Source organism: Pteronotus mesoamericanus, unplaced genomic scaffold, assembly GCF_021234165.1.
Source record: "Pteronotus mesoamericanus isolate MK-2021 breed Mesoamerican mustached bat unplaced genomic scaffold, CSHL_Meso_final contig_90, whole genome shotgun sequence".
In the NCBI taxonomy this organism is placed as follows: domain Eukaryota; kingdom Metazoa; phylum Chordata; class Mammalia; order Chiroptera; family Mormoopidae; genus Pteronotus; species Pteronotus mesoamericanus.
Genome location: NW_026555277.1, coordinates 16,890,620 through 16,909,699, shown reverse-complemented (window position 1 = coordinate 16,909,699; position 19,080 = coordinate 16,890,620). Strand labels below are relative to the sequence as shown.

Below are 19,080 nucleotides of genomic sequence, written 5' to 3'. Positions count from 1 at the left end.
TTTATTCATGTATTGAAAGAAATGGCACTTTCCTGGAGAGGAAGTGTGTTTTGGTACTTCTGAAATACATCCTACCATAAATTGTATCTTGCTTTATCATAGGAAAGCACAATTTTTAAGCCCCAAAAGATATTTAGTTGGATGTTTTCTGTTTTCTTTGCACAGGGTAGCATGGGCACAAAGCCTGAAGGAAAAGGAGTAAGTAAGAACCTAGTAAGACAGTTTGAAAGGCAAGAGAACTCGTATCTTCTGATATTATTATTACTGATGTCTTAGATATTTGACTATCAACACTACCTAAGAGTAATACAGTCAAAAAATGAGAATGTAACCTTGTTATCCTTAGAAAAATCAAATCTCTCCACCTTCTCAGGGTTAGTAATACTGTTTTCCCATGGCTTCTTGGAAAATGCCATTATTTTCTTTGGGTTCTTTCCATGTATTTTATTGAGAGGAAAGATGGAGTAAGAAGAGAATGTCATAAACAGCTTTATCACAGAAGGATGGGAGATGCTGACCTCAACATACTTCTGTTCTTTCTACATAAAATTCTCAGAATTATGGAGGAAGAATGGTCAGAAAATATAGCATCGGTTATTTGCTGAATGTTCTAACACAATAATTCTTAAAGTAGCTTCAGCCTAAAGCCTAATCTTTATATCTCAAATCAGCACTTCTAAAATTATCTGTGGCAAACGACTGGTTTTATTTTTTTAACTTTATTCTTCATTTACAGTTTACATTCAATATTATTTTGTATTATTTTATTATGAAGGACCATTTTAAAATTTCCAATCCACTGCAAACTTTTGTAAACTACAGTAGAAATGAATTACTAAAAGTAGAATTTTTTAAAAAATGAATACAAAATATAAGCCCCCAAATTCTGTATTGTTGATTTCAACAGATACAAGATACTGTGTTGAATTGCTACTCCAGTTTATAAATGCTTAGTCTCAATTTCTGTGCTTATCTTGTTGCAGACAAATAACAAACTATTCCCAACTAGTTCTTTATCTTTAATTTTCTATTAAATTATTTTATTATGTAGTGTTTTTAAAACTTACTTCATATTGAAAAAAGGTGGTGAGAAAACAGGTCTCTTAGCCCACCCAGCCCCACCCCCAAATCAATCTAGTGTCTACACAGAGAGGCAGTCATCTATAGTCAAACCTGTCAGAGAAGCTCTCAATGCCAATGCCCACTCCCAGCCCATACCACCCCAACCTGACTGTTCCTCTTCCTCTTTCTCACAACTGCTGTCCTGGGGATTCCCTTTACCTCTCTTCTATGCAGGAGTTCCTTTTGAGATAGATTGCATTATTGTTCAAAATATTTGCTGCTCCTGCAATGGGGTCGATTATACTTCTTCACCCCATTGACGTTAGGCTGGATTATGACTTGTGATGCCCCATCCTTGGAAGCATTTTACATCTCTGCCATATTAAACTCCAAAATGACCATGTGACTTGCTTTGACCAATGACATGCATCACTCCAAGGTGGAAGCTTAAGAGACAGGTCTATCATCTCTCTCTTATCCCTCTAACACAAGATTAGCAGTGTCCCATTAGCCTGGGTCCCATTGCAAATGTGACAAGGAGCTATCAATGACAAGAAGAACATGATGAACATGTTGGGCGAGAAGAAACACATCTATGTTGTAAATTCATGGAGAGTGTGGTACTGTTTATTCTGCATCACAGCCTAAGCTGACAGATATTGTTTCCGGATTTTCTTTCATGGTTCCCTCCCTTATTGTGGGAATGCATGTCTTCCAGTAGTTTCCTGAGAAGGTGTTCATGACAGGCAAAGACCTAGGAGGTCTGAAAATAACACAATATTAGGTTTAAAATAATTTCCCCTCAGAATTAAAAAGGCACTGATACATTGTCTTCTAGTTTCTAATGATGCTACTGAGAAGCCTAGTACCACTCTTTTCCCAGTCCTTTGTGTGTACCTTCACCCCTTCCTAGAGGCTTTTAAGTTCTTCTTTTATAATGCGTTCGAAAAGATCATGATCATGTGCTTTACCATGGGCTTTTGTCAAGAGATTTAGATATCTCTTTCAATCTTATGCTCATGTTTTTCAAATCCGGGAAAGTATCTTCAAAAATTTGTCTCCTTAACATCATCTTTTATTCCTTTTTCATAGAATTTAGTTTTATTAGAATTGTATATGCTCATAGTTTGAAGAGTCAACATCCCTCTCACTGAATATTTATCCTTCCCAAAGGCAGCCACTGTGAATTTTTTTCGCTGATTACTTGGAATTTACCTCTGTATCTCTACAAAACATGCTTTAATTAGGTAGTACTTATTGACTTTTCATTATGGAAATGAGGATTTATTTTCCTCCACCTCTGCCCAACCACCATGCACATGCAGCTTTCACTATGGATCACAACTTTAATTAGATTAATAGAGTACATTTCTGGACTTGTATGCTAGTTAGATTTGAATCGTATAATAACTATGATGACTTCTCCTCTTCTGCCAAACTTTTTGTTTTCTCTGGAGTTAATGTTCTTTTCATTTCCTTAGTATTTTAAGCACATATCACTAATTGGAAACTCTCTAGCACGTGCTTAAATCTTGTTTCAATACATTCATACACATCAGACTTGCTGTTTGGTTGGTTTGTTGGATACTCTCTCATGCTGAAAAATTTCCTTCAATTCTTTGGAGTACTCCCAAATGGAGGTCGCTTCTTTGCATTTCTCAAGATAGAAGGATATACTGTATTTTGGTTAGCAGGATTTATAACTTTTAAATAGCCAAATTTGCTTGTTCCATTTGGTGGCAGCCATCGCAGTGGGGGGAGGGGGGAGTGGCTTAAAAGGCTCAGTTAAATGATTTCCAGAAAATACGTAGCAGACTCATAAACCTCTTAAGACCTAAATTCCTTTCCACTCAAAAATCTTAAACCATCTATTTTGTGTGTAGAAGTTGTTCAGCTAAAGGAATAAATGCCTGTTTAACTAAAAAAATAAGTAACCAAATGTTCTGTAGGTCTCTCTTCATATTTTTTTCTTTGGCTCTGCACATGGAATGAGGTAGACATGGCCTCTAGCCCCTGAACTGTTCTGGCCTGTTCTGGCCTCCATAGGACAGGTTGGCTTTCTTCCTGCCGGCAGCCCTTCTGCAGGCACGTAGGTCTCACTTCCCCCACTCGGCCGAGTCAGTTACCTTTCCTCCCTCCACCTCATCTTCTAAACATGTGTTGAATTCTCTCAGCTGCTGTTATAGCTCCTTTCCTATTTTTGTCCCTGAGGGGCTGTACTAGAGTCTTATTGCCATTGTAGCAAATTACTGCAAATTTCATGATTTAAAATAATATAAATGTAATATCTTATTGCTCTGGAGGTCTGAAGTCCAAAATCAGTCTCGATGAGCTAAAATCAAGGTGTTGTCAGGGTTGAATACTTGAGGATATTCTAAGGAGAAACTGTTTCTGTGGGCCTTTCCTAGCTCGTATAGGCTGTCTGCATTCCTTGGCTTAGGACCTCATCTTCTATCTTCAAAGTCATCAGGGAAGCAACTTCCAATTGCTCTCTCTCTCTTCCCACCCCCACCCTTTTCTCTCTCTTTCCTATTCTAACTTCCCTGCAAGGATCTTTGTGATTACACTGGGTCCACCCAAATAATCCAAGATAATTTCCCATCTCAAAATCCTTATCTTAATTACACCTGAAAGTCCCTTTCACCAAGTAAAATAAGATATTCCTAGGTCCCAAGAATTAGGACAGGAATATCTATGGGGCAACCATTATTCTCTCTACCATAAGAGTTTGTACTTCTCTTATTTTTTTTACTGTGGGGTGTATGGAATGAGCAAAGCAAAAAGCATGTGTTCAATCCCCTTGCTTAATCAGGAGCCCAAATACTACGCATCCTGGGTCCAATCCCTGGGACTCTTAGATCTATGTATAAAATAAATATAATAACATAGGAATAACAGAAACAAACAAATATAACTAATGTCCTCAATCCCTACATGGGATTAGGACTGGCCCTGGACATGTTTTCATAAACCCTGAGTGCCACTGTTTGGGAGAGAAAATGGCAGAGTAGGAATGGAAAGAAACTGAATAAAAGTGAAAAATAAAACAAAAGAATAAGAAAAAAAATTTGAAGGTGTATACAATAAGATTATAAAACATGCTTGTTACTCCGCAACATTGGTGATGGAAACAGAAAGGCATGTATGGAAAAAAAGGCCCTGGCTGCTGTGGCTCAGTGGATTGAATGTTGACCTGAGAACCAAAAGGTCACGGGTACGATTCCCAAGCAGGGCACATGCCTGGGTTGAGGGCCAGGTTCCCAGTTCGGGGTTTGCAAGAGGCAACCTATTGATGTCTCTCTTGCACGTTAGTGTTTCTCTCCCTCTTTTTCTCTCTCCCTTCCCCCCTCTATAAATAAATAAAATCTTTTTTTTTTTTAAAAAAAAAGGAAGGAAGGAAGCTAAACTTAGAATAGGAAGTTCTAAATTCAAACCCCAATTCTCAGACTTATAGTTTGATCATGCACAGCTTGACCTGGTATATTAGCTGTGTGGCTGAGGAGGAAACTACAACCCAAAGAAGTTATCTCAATTTAAATTAGCAGATACATTGTATATAAAAGACCCTAGGAAAATACCTATCAGGTAGCAACTGAATGTTAGTTGAATCTGAAGGAAAAGAGGCACTAATTGAAACTAGCATTATGGCATAGGCATTACAACACAAAAACCCAACATCTAGAAGGCAGGCTAGAAGAAAATGATCTTTTCCATTTCTAGAACGATGGACTAGCCTGGACACACAAAAAAATTCACTTTAATGTGTGGCTATAACTGTAGATATTCTATAGAAACACTAATTTTTCTTTTATTCAATTGAAACAATTGTACTGAACTCTGTCCCCTCACAAAGATTGTGATCTAGAGGACTAGACCATTACACAAATAACAAGTTGTGATAGGCACTTTGATGGAAACAAAAGCATTGAGTTCAAGCTCCTAAACCAAACTAGGGTGTTGTCAAGGGGGGTTGGGGAGGGTAGTTAGGTCAGGCGCTCAGCAGTAAAGACGCACCCTTCAGAGCTCAGCTAAGGAGTGGGAGTTAGTGAAGCAAAGATGAAGGGGAGTGGTTTGGCAGGGTGGTTTGAGGAGCCTAATCCTTTGCCTAGGAAGAGTGACAAGGTACCTTGGAAGGTAGTTAGCCTGATTCCTGTGTCATTTACAAAAATGGCAACAAGACTGAGGTCAGGAAAAAAGTGCTTCGATTACTATGGTGCTTTCAGAATGAGTGTTACATGGATGGAATTATAATTACTTTGCTTTCTTTTCAATGTAAAGCCTGCTGCCCGCCTCCCTTTTTCTATTCTACAGCCAGGCAGTGGAGCACCATGGTTAAGAATGTAAGCTCGGGGGCTGCCTGCCTACCACTTACTAGCTCTAAGACCTCGGAGACATTTCTTCACCACTACTGCTTCACTTACTTATCTATACAATGTTTCTAAAATTAATATTTTCCTCATTGAGTTACTATGAGGATGAGTTAACATATCAAAATGTTAGAACAGTACCTGGAAAAAAGTAAGCACTCGAGAAATCTTCCGTTGTTCCTGCTACTGGTTTTAATTGCTAACCACTGTCCTTTTTGAAACTTCTAGGAGCAGAAGAGACCGCCTTTGTTTACATGGCATTCGTTCAGTCACAAGGAAGATGAGACTGCAGCTTCTCATTTGATCCTCAAAATGGAAATGAAAAGCAACCAGAATCTTGCTGACTAGTTATTTAATTCTTACTCTAGGACATGGGAGACCAGAAAGCTTCAAAGAGGTCTCCGTCTCTTTCATGTTACAGTTGTCCCCCATACCTGCAGGGGATGCATTCCAGGCCCCTAGTGCATGCCTGAAACCACACACAGCACCAAACCCTGGATGTGCTGTTTTTTCCTATGCATACATACATACCTCTGATAGCGTTTAATTTATAAATTGGCAGAGTGAGAAATTAACAACGAAAACCATAATAAAATACAACAATTGTAACAATACACCGTAATAAAAGTTAGGTGATTGTGGCATTCAGTAAAATAAGGATTACCTGAACACTTGCAAGACCTGTTTATTTAAGCCAACCAATGTCAGGAGATCAGACAGGAAAAGGGTCTTTTAGGCCTAACTGTAAGACATGTGGCTTTTTCCATGTAAGACAGGATGCTACTGGATAGTTTTGAACAGAATCGTGGGATAGTTGGCTTTATGTTTTGAAAGGATCGTGCAAACAGCTGTACTGAGAACAGAATGAAGGTTAAAGGTGGCTGATATAAAATCCTAGTCAAAGGTGACAGTGGCTTGAACCAAGGCGGAGAGGGGAAGAGCGGTCATGTTATTTCGAAGAGCCTGAACAGGATTTGATGACAGACTGGATGTGCGGGGTAGAAGAGTTGCTGAGTCGGCCTCTGCAGTGGGAATGACGGAGTTGCCATAAACTGAGATAGACAAGGTTGTAAGAAGAGAAGGGTTTTTTGGGGGGGGGAGGAAGTAGAGGGGATCAGTTTAGTTTTGGACATAATAAAATGGAGAGGTCTATTAAACATCCAAGTAAAGATGCTGAGGTACTTAGATATACAAGTGTGGATCTGAGACTAGGGAGCTGTGAGTGTATTTCTCATCTCTAATGCCATACAACGGAATGAGATCACTAAGAGAGAAAGAGATAGAAGAGGCTCAAGAGTCCTGGGACATTCCAATATTAAGAGGCCAGTGAGCAAAGGCGATTGGGAAGAGGGACAGTAGAACAGGACAAAGACCAGGACAATGTGAAGTGTCCTATAACACTAAAGAAACAAGTGTAACAAGTGAAGGAAGTGTTACAGGGAGGGAGTGATCAACTGTGTCAAATGCTGTTGATAGGTCAAGTGAGGTGAAGACTGAGACCAGGCCATGGGATTACGTAGCACCGAGAGCAGTTTTGGTGGAACACAGAGGGCAAGAGCTAGCTAGAACATGAGAAAAAAGGAACGGGGACTATGAATAGAGTACTCTTTCAAGGATATTTTCTGCGAAAAGAACAAAAATAAACGGGACAGTAGCTAGAAAAAGAAGTCAAGTCAAGAGGGCTTTTTTGTTGTTATTGGTTAAGATTAATTTGAAGAAGCAAATACAGTAATTTACATGCGAAACATAACTGGTAAACACCAAGAATAGCTGTAGCACATCAGCATTTCCCTTTTCTCTGTTGGAAAACTATTTGGAAGTACAATTCAAATCATAAGGTTATTTCATGAACATTGATAACATTGATAGCACTGATGCCCAGTTTCTAAGAGTACATGGCACAAAGCAGGTGCTCAACAGATATTTTTAGAGTTAATGAGGAAGGTCGCCATGGCCTTGGGGTTAGATAAGGAAAACAAATTAACTCATGAAAGGTGATGCACCAGAACAGGCAAGGTCCATGGAACTTGAGTTTCTACTGAGGGTAAAAATTAGGTTCAACAGAGGAAGCAAGAGAGAAAAATAACAGGAAAAGGAAGACATGGTTAGAGAAAAGCTCTCATGTACCACTTTCTCCTTGAAGCCTTTGATAATCATCTCATGAGACCACTCTCGAGGCACATATACTACAACGTAGGTGCTACTATCTTTACTTTACACATGGGGAAATCGAGGCACAAGAATGAACAAATTGTCCATAGTCACGTTGTTAGTAAGTGGCTGAGCCAGGATTTGAATCCAAAAATATTAAGGAACTTATCCTGGGACCACACACATTTACTTATTCAATAAATATTTCACAAGTATTACTACATTCTAGACATTGTGCTGGTGCTAGGGATAAGTGAAGGAGAAAGCTGGTGATGAGCAAGACAGACATTGTCCCTATCTGTACAGTTCTTACATGAACATTAAATTCCAAGTATGATAAATCAGAAAAGAAAATATTAAGTTACATTTAGGTAGGAGGGGTGGGTGACAGAAAAGAATTCCAGGGGAAGGGAATGGCACATGTCCATAACTTGAGGTGAGAGCCTACAGTAGGGAAAAAAGAGAAAAGAGCCTGGAAAAAAAAAATTTAAGACTAATGTGGTTAGAGTACAGAGGGCTAGAGAGGCTGGGGAGAATGACTAGCCTGTGGAGGGCCTGGTCTCCATGATAAGATTAGACTGTATTCAGTAAGCAAAGGGAAGCCACTGAAGGAATTCAAACAGGATAGTGACTTGATCAGATTTGTATTTTAAATATTACTGCGGCTGCTGTTTGGCAAATGAATTGGAATGAGGCAAGAACAGTTTTGTAGGACGTGGACGGTAGTTATTTGCAGTATTTCAAGACATGAAAGTGGCTTAGACTGACGTGGCATGTGGAAAAGTGGCTGCAGCAATGGAAAGTGGCGACAACTCAATTTTTTAAGGCACGTATGTCTAGGTGATTCCGATATGTGTCAGAGGCATGTTAGGTTTCTGGCTTGAACTGAGTAGATAAATAGGATGCCTTTTACTGATCCCAGGGCAATAGAAGGAAGGTTTTTGAGGGAACACATACAGTTCAAGTTTTACATGCCCCAGTCATCCAAATAATACTGCAGCAATGGCAGTTAGAAATATGAATCTGGAGTTCAAGAGCAAGATCTAAATTTGAGTACAGGATGGAAGGTCTTTGGCAGAGGATGTGAAGCTAAGGCAAGAAGATGAGACCACCTAGGAGAGTAGATAATGGTGGGACTCAAGAAGAGGGCTCAGCTCAGTAGGATTCCAATATTTAAGAGTTGGGTAAAGGAGAAGCTGGTAGTTGAAGACCAACCAGAGACCTGGCCAGTATGGCTCAGTTGGTAGAGAGCATCATCCCGTGGACCAAAAATTGCGGGTTGGACTCCTGGTAGGGACACATGCCAGGGTTTCTGCTTCGATCCCTGGTCAGGCACATGTGAGAAGGCAACCAGTCAATGTTTCTCTCTAAAAAGCAATGAAAATGCTGGGGGGAGGGAGGTATAAGGAGACTAAATGGTAAAGTAAAAAAATATATATAGTTAAGATTGTATTTTTTTTAAAAAAAATAATAAAATACAGGGTCCAGCATAAATAACATCCTTTTATTACAAAATCATAAGCATGTAATTCCATAACATAACAATATCACACTCAAGCACACCATGACATTTTAGGTGGAAAAAAAAAAAGCAATGCAAAAAATGTCCTCGGCTGAAAATTAAAGAGAATGCATAACCAGAGAAGAAAACTTTGATATAAGAGCAGAGTGGTGTCAAATGCTAAAATAAAGTCTTGTAAGATGATGGCTGAAGCTTGCCTGTGACTGAGAGCTGCTTCAGGTGACTGTTAGGAACAGAAGCGACTGGACAGTTAAGAAGCGGGACGTGAGATCCATGGGGTAAGAGAGACAACTGGAGTCACAGTTGGAGAGGAATTTAAGGAGAGAAATCTTTTAAACGTGTTAAAACACTAGACGAAAAAGCCGGTAGAGTCGGAAAGGTTGAAAATAATAGGAGGAAAAGTGGATGGATATTCATCAGCCCAAAGACCCTGAGAAGGCAGGAGCTAATTAAGAGACCAGAAAGGGCAACCGTTCCTTCGTTACAGGCAGCCAATAAGGGGCGGAGCTTAGGTCTCTACCGTCTCGGTGCGCTTCCTAAAGGACAGGTTTGCTTTAACGGGCAGAAGGAGAATTGTGAAAGGAAGACTGCAGAGTTCCGTAAAGAAGAGAATAAAAAGTCAGTATCCTGACCTTGGGCGACCTATGAGAAATTTCAGTAGCCTCAAGGCAACGGAAGTCACACTGGCGGGTTTACAGTGGGGGTGGGTCGTGAAGAAAAGGGTGCAGTGGGTGCAAACCACTGCTGTAGAAGGCCGACTGTGAAAAGACAGCGACACAGGATGGTGCCAGAAAGAAGGCGGGCAGGCATGGGGAAAGGGGGAAACATTTCGAAAAAGTGTCCAAGACACGGGGTCAGGGCAGGCCATTGCTCGGAGGCTCTGAGCGACCCCGGCTGCCCACGCAGCCCGTTGAAACCCGGGAGGTGCCACAAGTCCCCACCCCCACCCCCGAAATAGAACAGTCTCGGCGGCAGCCGCCAGGTTTCTCAGCAGAGTCTCAGAGCCGGGCTGCTTGGTGGCCCAGAAAGGCGGAAAGGCCCTCCCCACAGGAGCTCCGAGTCGCGCTGGGGCTGCACGGCAACCTCGCGTTCGAGCCCGACCTTGCTCCAGACTTCGGGCGTTTGCAGAGCCGCAGCTGCCCTTCCTCCCCACCTCGCCTGACTTCCACACTCAAGTCGGTCCCAGACTCGGCGGAGGGTCTCCCACGTCCCCGCACGGTTCGAAACTTCCCGGGCCGACCGCGCTCCGGAGCCCTGGCCCGGCAGGCCGCAGACGCCCTAAAGCCCGCCGCTTACAGCCGCAGGCCAGAACCGCGCGGGGCTTTCCATCCAGCCGTCCACACCCCTCGGGAATTCCCCACCCGGCCACACGCGAACCCCACTTCCTCCTTCAAGTTTCCGCAGCCGGGTTTTCTTCAACAGAACGCCGCGGTGGGGGTTATATCACGCCGCCCCTGGCGGGTTCCAGCCCACCTTCCCCTTCCCACTCCCGGCGAAACCTCTCCGCCTCGGCCGAAGGAACCCGGAGAACTTCGGCAAGTTCCGCCTCCAGCGCGAGGGCGGGGCCGCTCCGAGCTCCTCCGGGCTGAACTCGGCTGTTTCCGTGCGCGGCCGTTGCGCACTCGGCACTGGGCGGCGCTGGCTGGCTCCCTGGCTGCGGCTCCTCAGTCCGCGGCGGCTGCTGCTGCCTGTGGCCCGGGCGGCTGGGAGAAGCGGAGTGTTGGTGAGTGACGCGGCGGAGGTGTAGTTTGACGCGGTGTGTTACGTGGGGGAGAGAATAAAACTCCAGCGAGATCCGGGCCGCGAACGAAAGCAGTGACGGAGGAGCTTGTACCACCGGTAAGAGGAGCAGGAGGAGGAGGCAGGAGCCGGAGAGAGCCGGGGGGACGGAGGGGGGACGGGGAGGCGCCGGACACCCGCGCTCGGGGCCTTCCCATCGCAGGAGGGGCCGCGGTAAAGATGGAGCCTCCGCCCGAGCCCCACAACATCGCCGCCGCTCGCAGCGAACAAAGAATAATGGCGGCGGACTGGAGCCAGCGGCGGCCGGGGCGGCAGCCACTCTGCCTGCAGCCAGCGGCGGCGCTCATGGCGGGGGGCGGCGGGCAGCGGGCGGGGTGGGAGCCGGGACCGGGGTTGTGTGCGGGCGGCCGGCCGCGGCGAGCTGGCGCCCGCGTTCCCGCCGCCGCCGCCGGATCGGGCCGGGCGCGGAGCCGGGAACCGGGAGCCGCCCCGGGGGAGGCCGCCCGCCCGGCCCGATCTGGCCTGGCGCTGCTGCCCCCCGCGCCGCCCCCGCCGCCTGCCTCGCCCCCGGCCCGGCCGTCCTCCTGGGCAGCGCCGCCGGGGTGCCCGCGGGGGGTGGAGGAGGAAGGAGGCGACTGTTGAGGGCAGAGGAGGTGAAGGTGCCTGCCTTCCCGGTAGCCTCCGTGTCTGCCCTGCCCGCTTCGCGAGGAGAAGCGCGGCAACGTCTGACCTACTCTTCTATGCTCTCTTTGTGCAATAAAGTTCGAAACCAAAGGTTTCTTCTCGTGCTGTATTTTATTCACGCCCTTTCCCTCGCTCCTACTCCATTGGGGAAAACACCGTTTTTTTCGCCGTAGTTGAAATAGTGAGGGCTTGTGCATTTTTAGATAATTTTGACTTTCCCTCACCCTCTTTTTTTTTCAAAGTCAGTAGTCATGGAAATGCATTCTTTTTGGGGGAGGAAGATGGTGTTAAGAAAAACATATTTGTAATAACTTTAAAACTGTTGGGATCTTGTAAAAGGGAAGCTGGTGTTTGAAAACAGTTTCGCTTTTAACCCTTTTCAATAAGGTAATCACTTGAAATCTATCATTATGAAACACTTCGTTTATAACTCGATGTACTTTGCTTTACATCACTTCTTATGTATTTTTGCCAACCATGCCAACGGCGTGTCGGTCCTCTGGATCTCTCCACCCCACCTCCTACCATATTTCCCACCTATTTCTGTTTAAACTTAAACATGTTGATTAATACTAATTTCTAAAAATCGTCATTTAAAAATATCCATTATTTGTCTTTAATACGGTGGTAACCCCAGGCTGAGACAGACAATAATTTAAGCCACAAGGCTTATTTTTCTTTGCCTATCAGGAAAAGGCACAACACTAAAGTCATTGACACATTAAAGATAAAAATAAAAAATTTTAAAGAAACCTGCAATATGACCTATTTAAGTTTGCAATACCTTCTACCTTCTTAAGCTAGAATTTCATTCTGGCCTTAACTTACATCAGTTCTGCCTTATAAAGGCTTAGTATAAAAGATAATTTTGGTTGCTAGCTACTGAAATCTTTTACACTCACTGTTTATTTCCTGATTTAAAAGTAAAGCCAAAACAGCTATTTTTAGGTGGTGCAAAAGACGAACGGATTATTTGTTTTAAAAATACTTGGTCTGTCACACTATGATAGAATTGTGGTTAATACATTACAAGGTTTCTGGTTAGGAATAAATACTGATTGGCAATAGAAGCACTGTCTTATTTTTCTGTAGCCAAATCACTTTTCCAAAACCCATTTTATTATGTTGCAAGTCTTTAAAAAATTACATTAGTAGTTTGTCACTGATAAAAAAAACTTAAGAAGATGGAATAAAGAGAGTTTTTCCATAAGGATTGGGAAGGTGATTTTATTGCGAAACATTGAGAAAAATACAGTACTGATGATGCTATAAATTACTGTTTTTTCATAAGAAAGATTTTTGCAAGCCAGCATCAGTTGAGTCCATTTTTTCCCCTTACAGAGATTATAGGACAATAACTATTACTTTGTGAAGTTTTTTAAAAAGTTTCCTGATGGATTCTTAAGTACCAAAATATCATTTAAACCTTATTTATAAATTCATAATCTGTAATTTCCAGCAATTCCAGATGAAACTTGTCAACTTTTATAGTCATAGATATTTGAACATTCACCTGAAGCATGATACTAAATTGTACCTCCATCCCCTCTCAGGGATCAGTAAAAATTACAGTTAAATCTGCTTGAAGTTTCTTTCATGGACACATGTATTCAGAAAGTTAATGAATCTTTGAAACAAATTGACTGAAAAATGTTGAAACATTTTACGGGATTTAAAGCTCTGTAGTACCCCTGTTGAATGATTTTTTTCCCCCCACATAAGAATGCAATGAAATTTAGAAACCTGATTCACAAAAGACGCCTTCCTTTTTCTGTTTTCTAAAATTTATTCTCTTGATTAGATCTGATAAATGAAAGTTTTTGTTCACAGAAGAATAGCTTTATCTTGTCTCATTCTAAGACATTGGGTTTTGTTTTTTGGAGTATAGTATGGTTATAGTAAAACCAAGTACAGGGTGGGGCAAAAGTAGGTTTATAGTTAGTCATAAGGAAAATAATACAATAAATTAACAAATAATAACAAATAAGTTGTTTCACATACATCTGTAAACCTACTTTTGCCCCACCCTGTATGTATTTCCCACTTCACCTCAATTTAAAATCTTTTTCCTCTTCCACAGTAGAAAAAATTTTCTAGTAACTTAATGCTTACAATGTATCACTGAAATTTACAATTTTATTTAATCCAGAGATACCTTAATAGATACAGTTATATACATTTGTCTGTAGTAGCCTGTGACAGTTTTATGAGTGTCTTTCTTGATGTACAGTGTCACTCCCCATGGTGACCTTTTTATTGAATAGTTAGAGCTCAAATCTGAATGTAAGGATATAGACAGAGAATGGAAAAAGGCAAGGATTTTTTCTTTCCTTACTCATGTGAACTTATTTCTACTACAGCGTTACTTGAGGCAACAATTTGTGGTGATTCAAATATTCAGTGTTTACTGTGACAGGATGTACTTAGTGGAGAGAGCATTAGGTTTGGAATCCCTGCTGGCATTACTGTCAGGTGCCTACCCTCAGGGAAATTTGTGAATTACCAGAATTTTCTTAAAATCTTCCTTAGCCTCAGTTTCCTTATTTGTTAAATTAGAATAGTACCCCCTACTTGATAGGGTCATGAGATAAAGTACCTCCTTAGGGACTCAGTGATAGGTACTCATTTTTAAGCTTTATTTTAACTTCCTAGCTGTGGGACATTGGGCAGGTTTCTTCTCCAGACTTCAATTTGCTTGGTTATAAATGTACAATATCCACCTCATAGAAATGTGGGGTTAAATAAGTTAACGCATGTAAACTGTTTAAATAAGTTAATGCATATTAAATGCCAGGCGTTTCACAAATACTTAACAAATGTTTACTATTTTAAAATTATTCATAACTAATATACTGTGTTTAATACACTGGAGCAGAAGTTGCAGTAAATCCAAAGATGATGACACTGTCTTATTTCTGTCCTGAAGGAAGTTGAGGGTGCCACATCTAATAAGGCAGAATATATTCACAATAAAGCAAAGGAGAGATCACACTTGGTGAAATAATGGAAAAGAAAAATATTACAGTTTTATATTTCCAATTTTATTTTTTAATAATTCAGATGAGTCATAATTCAAACCATAAATATGTAGAAAAAGTAGTGTGCATATGTGTCATCTCCTACCCCAGTCATCCTGGTGTTGCTAATTTCTTAATCCTTTCAAAGGTATTCATTCCATCCATACACAAGTAAATATGTATGTAGTCTTCCCCCCTTTTTATACAGATCGTAACATACTATATACACTATCATATATCTTCCTTTTTTTTTCACTTAGTATTGTTTAGCAATTATTTTGTATCAGTACATAAAGAGCATCTTTTTTTTAAAAAAAATTATGAGGCATTTCATCTTTATAGGTATACCTGTATTTATTAACCAGTTAGTGAGCTGATTTATTTTAAGGTCTTCCGTGACCCCTTTAACTGAAGGAATCTGACATGCCTTTATTTCTTTAAATAAAAGAGATTTCACTTGATAAAAAATAGCAGTTTGTAACAGGAAATTGTGATTTGAACTGCCTCAGTACAGCTTTAGTGCATGAAAAGACAAGTAGGCTGTGTAAGAGTTAACTATTAAAGTGAATTTAGTCTGAATTGAACTCTTATTGAGGTTCTTATAATCCTAAAGAGTCTACTACCTCCTCCTATAACTGTTTCAGCCAAAAAAAGTGTCAATAGTTTTTTACTCTAAATGAGAAAGAACATCTCACGTAATTCAGTTCTTTTTTTTTTTTAAAGCAGACTGTTTTCATGGACTATGATATCCAATAATGCTGGTTAATATACTAGCTTTCCTCCTGTGTTTATTTTTCACACAGTTACTAACTTAATCTTTGGTGACTTTCTAATTTTTTTAGTGTAACTATCAGTGAGTTTTATATTGGATACCTAAATAAATAGTGAGTCCCACCAACATGATTCTGTATTGAGACTTGACTGCTTAGAGGATCCTGTCCCCACCATCCCCTCGCCAGAAGTGCTTGGTCAACCAGCTGGGCCAGGTAATACTTCAGCTAGAGCACAAAATAAGTTTCAGTGTCTCTCTCTTTTTTGGCTCTTCTAAACAGCATTTAACCATTTTAAATAAACACGCTATTAGTGTATTTATCTTTAAAATGCACCTGCTATAAATTTTTTAAATTGATTTAACTTGTAAAGAAAATGATAGCTAATAACCCAGCAGCAGAGGCATAGATAAGCTCGCTATCAAAAAAACAAATCAAGAATTGAAGCTCTCTTGGTGTATCTCATTCTTTGTATGCTCTAGTTGACAGTTACATGTCTTAACGTTTTTAATGTTAAAATATCACCTTACTATTATTTTGAGGATTTACTAGTATTTCATATAAAATACTAATATGTGCGGGGGGGGTGGTTCCCTGCTCAGTGACTGAAATGTTTAGAAAGCACTTTTTACAGATTTGGGGGGAATAGATAATTAAAGTTTGTAAAGGCAGAACATTTTTCTTCTGGAACATATCTGTACACTACCAGGGAATTAAATGATTTCTCATCACGGAACCAGTGGATTGCCTTTTGTGGGGGCAGGTAAAGGTAATGAACTAAAGTAACAAACTGATAATGTGAAAATGGCTGTTTGTTTTCCTCTGCTACTTAATACATATGCTAAATCAGTCATTATGTAGAGGTTAGCCCTGGTCAAATTTCTGAAGTCATAAAAGAAAGCATGGTTTTAAACTTAATCTACACTGTCATACCTGTAAATATAGGATTTTGAGACGTAGTTGAAACTTAGATAAGAATAGCCATTTGTTTTTCTTAATCAGAATGCTTCTTTCCCAGTAATATATACACACCCTTGTCTCCTGTCCTGTTTGGTTTTGCCGCCTTCTCCTTAGCTCTGCCAGACATGGCCCTGTGAAGATGTTTTGTTACATTTTACCCAGAGTTTTGTTCACCTGTCTATTAGGTTACCAAAAAGAAAAGGAAAAAAGATTAATCATTTATATTCTGATGTTTATCCCAGTGGAAAAGTAAAAGACAGTATTTTATATCTCCAGTGATGAGAAATTACCTTATATATTTAATCTATTCTTGAGCCTAGAATCTTGAGGCTAAACAGGAATCTCAAGTTTAAAAGAAAAAAAAGGAGTACTTCTTGAAAAACTTTGAAATGCCTGAGTTGCTTTTTCTCAGAGTTGAGATAAGGTAGTAAAGGAATTTATCATATTTAAGATGGACTGTCTGAACAAAGATGAAAAGGACATATGAATTTTCTTCCTGCTGCTGTATTAACCTAGGATCCCAGAAGACTCTAACAAGGGGCAAAGGTTTGGAATGTAAGAAATTGATGTTGAGGGTCCCCTCCCGCCCCCCCCCCCAAAAAAGAAAGAGAAGTGAAAACTGAGATTTAGTTGGAGAAGAATTAAGCAGAAGTTAAAACAGGCAAGTAATGCCCTGGGTAGGAGTGTAGGAAGAGTCTAAAAGTTAACTTATGCCAACAGTAATTATGTCTTTACCAAACATTAGTGAATGTTCTCTAATATTAATATTTCTTTAATTTTAAGTGTACTCCTAATGAGCTAGTTATTTGTGTGTAAGTTTCTGGTTATATTTACATGACAGTATAGATGTAGCTAAAAATGTAGTTTAGCCAAAGCCGAGTAGCCATTATTTTTTAGGGTTATCTGTATTTGTATAAGTGATTGGGAGTAGGAGACTGAAAAGTATCTTGTCTTTTTATTATTGAAGTAAAAATTAGTGCTTGTTCTGACTTTGTACTCTTAAAAGGGTATTATTCTTTTTATAGTGTCAGCAGTTTTATTTTTTGCTTTGACCAGTAATAGTAATACCTAGGTTTTACTTACTGGCACTTATCAACCTAGATATTTTTATAGTTGGTTAAAAAATCATAAATTTTATTCAGTTAAGTATTTTAATAGATATTAAATGAAGGATTGTTTTAGTTGCTATAAATACTAGATCCTGATTATGTGGCTCCCACTCTCAAGGAACTCATGGTGTAGTGGAGATGATGAGAATAGTGTGAGAGTGATTTATACATGGCAGAATATCAGCTTTCACTGTTGGGTTGAAGGGCTGTATGAGCTTAAAGAGGCAATTTAGTGAGGCCAAGTTTTGTGAGAAGAACTTAAATTGAATACTGAAGAACTTGAATAGGGGGAGATAAAAGGGTGTGCATTCTCTCTAGGCAGTGGTATGGACAATAAAAATGAAGACATGGAAATAGAGCGAAGCTAATATGCTCACAAGTTGGTGAAGAAAGTATTACATTTACTACAAATCCCCATTATGAGGAACCCCGATTGTGAGGCAGGAAGTTTTAAATTTCATGTAAGAGGAGGAAAAATATAAACAGGAATGACATAAATTGGGCTAAAACATAGATTCCCTGACTCGTAATCCTCTCTCCTTCATGGTAAATTATACTGCAGTTGAAAAATTGAACATCATAGATTCTTTTTTTAGCAGCTTTATTGAAATGTTCACATGCCATACAATCTACCAATTTCAGATGTGCAATTCAGCGGTTATTAGCATGTTCACAAAGTTGTGCATCTGTCAGTTTTAGGACACTCTCATTACCACCCAGAGAAACCCAGCATCTGGTAGCCATCGCCCCTCAATCTCACCATACCCCTAGCCCCTGGCAACCACTAAATCTGTTTTCTCTGTAGATTTACTTACTCTGGTCATTGCATATAAATGGAATTATACAATAAGTTTTTCATTGTGGTAAGCTTTTTTTAACTTAGCGTAATGCTTTCAAAGTTCAAGTTGTAGTTTGTAGCAGTTTCATTTCTGTATATTGTTAAATAATATTCCATTTTATGGATACACAACGTTTTATCAATAAATTCATGGACATTAGGACTTTTTGGCTATTATGAACAAAATTTCCATGAACATTTCATTTATTGCAAATGTTTTTATTTCTCCTGGGTATATACTTAGGAGTTGAATTGTATGGTAACTATGTTTAACCATTTAAGGAACTGCTAGACTGTTGGCCAAAGCTATTGTGCCTTTTTATATTCCCACCAGCAGTGTATGTGGGTTCTAATTTCTCCATATCCTCACCAACACCTGCTATTATTTTTCACTATAGCTGTCTTAGTGGGTGAAAAGTGGTATCTCATTGTGGTTTTGATTTGCATTTTCTTAATGAATAATGACACTGTCATCTTTTCATGTATTTATGGGCCATTTGTGTATCTTCCTTTTAAGAAATGTCTGTTTGGATCCTTGGCCCATTTTTAAATTGAGTTAGTTTTTTATTGAGTTGTAGTTCTTTTTATTCTAGATACAAGATACATGATTTTAAAATTTTCCTTTCATTCTGTGGGTTGTCTTTTCACTTTTTTTTCCCAGCCAAGAAAATAAAGGTTTACTGATTAAGGAAATGTGCCATATCCAGAATCACAGGTGAGCTCATGGTCAAAGACATGGCTCCCTGATGGCTTCTATGGGATGAGTCGTGTAGGGGACTAAGGGAGTTAGGGTGGTGGTTAGGGTCATGGTCTCTATTGATTGGTTGGTCATTTCACTTTTTTAATGGTGCGCTTTGAGG

The 19,080-nt window shown here is 40.2% G+C and overlaps 1 protein-coding gene across 3 annotated transcripts in view; it reads left to right on the top strand.

Moving 5' to 3' along the window:
- The first annotated feature begins 10,711 nt into the window (after window positions 1–10,711).
- The window catches only part of CREB1 (cAMP responsive element binding protein 1), a 59,557-nt gene continuing 51,188 nt past the window's right edge, over window positions 10,712–19,080 (top strand). For all 3 annotated transcript variants that reach the window (XR_008530180.1, XM_054585750.1, XM_054585749.1), the window contains exon 1: window positions 10,712–10,941. The gene's annotated coding sequence lies outside the window, so the exon portion shown is untranslated. The remainder of the gene's footprint in view (window positions 10,942–19,080) is intronic.